Here is a 429-nt window from a genome sequence, read left to right on the forward strand (position 1 = left end):
TATATATATATATATATATATATATATATAAATCCTGAAATATATAAACATTTAAATAATATCAATGGTTTATTGAAATGTACATAAAAGTGACACTGCCACTGTGGCTCCAAGGAAACAGTCTTGCAATCTGAAAGTTGTAGGTTAAATTCCAGTTTCCTTCTGGCACATGTTGATAAGACCCTCGTGAAAGCTAGTTGGATTTGGACCAGTTCTCCATTTTACCAGTCCATTTGAATGCATATTCTATATGTCCAGGTAGTTTTTGCAAACATTGGAGGCTGGTCTTCACACCTGGTAGATCCTCCTTTTTACAGGTGCTGTGTAAAGTTGGAACCAAATATCTACCAGTGATTCTTGAGAATAGGACAAAACAGGTCCTATGGATAAAGCACCAAATTTGAATAAAATATACACAAAATATAATTT

This window comes from Poecilia latipinna, unplaced genomic scaffold, assembly GCF_001443285.1.
Source record: "Poecilia latipinna isolate Pla-1442-1.1 unplaced genomic scaffold, P_latipinna-1.0 Scaffold40, whole genome shotgun sequence".
In the NCBI taxonomy this organism is placed as follows: Eukaryota; Metazoa; Chordata; class Actinopteri; order Cyprinodontiformes; family Poeciliidae; genus Poecilia; species Poecilia latipinna.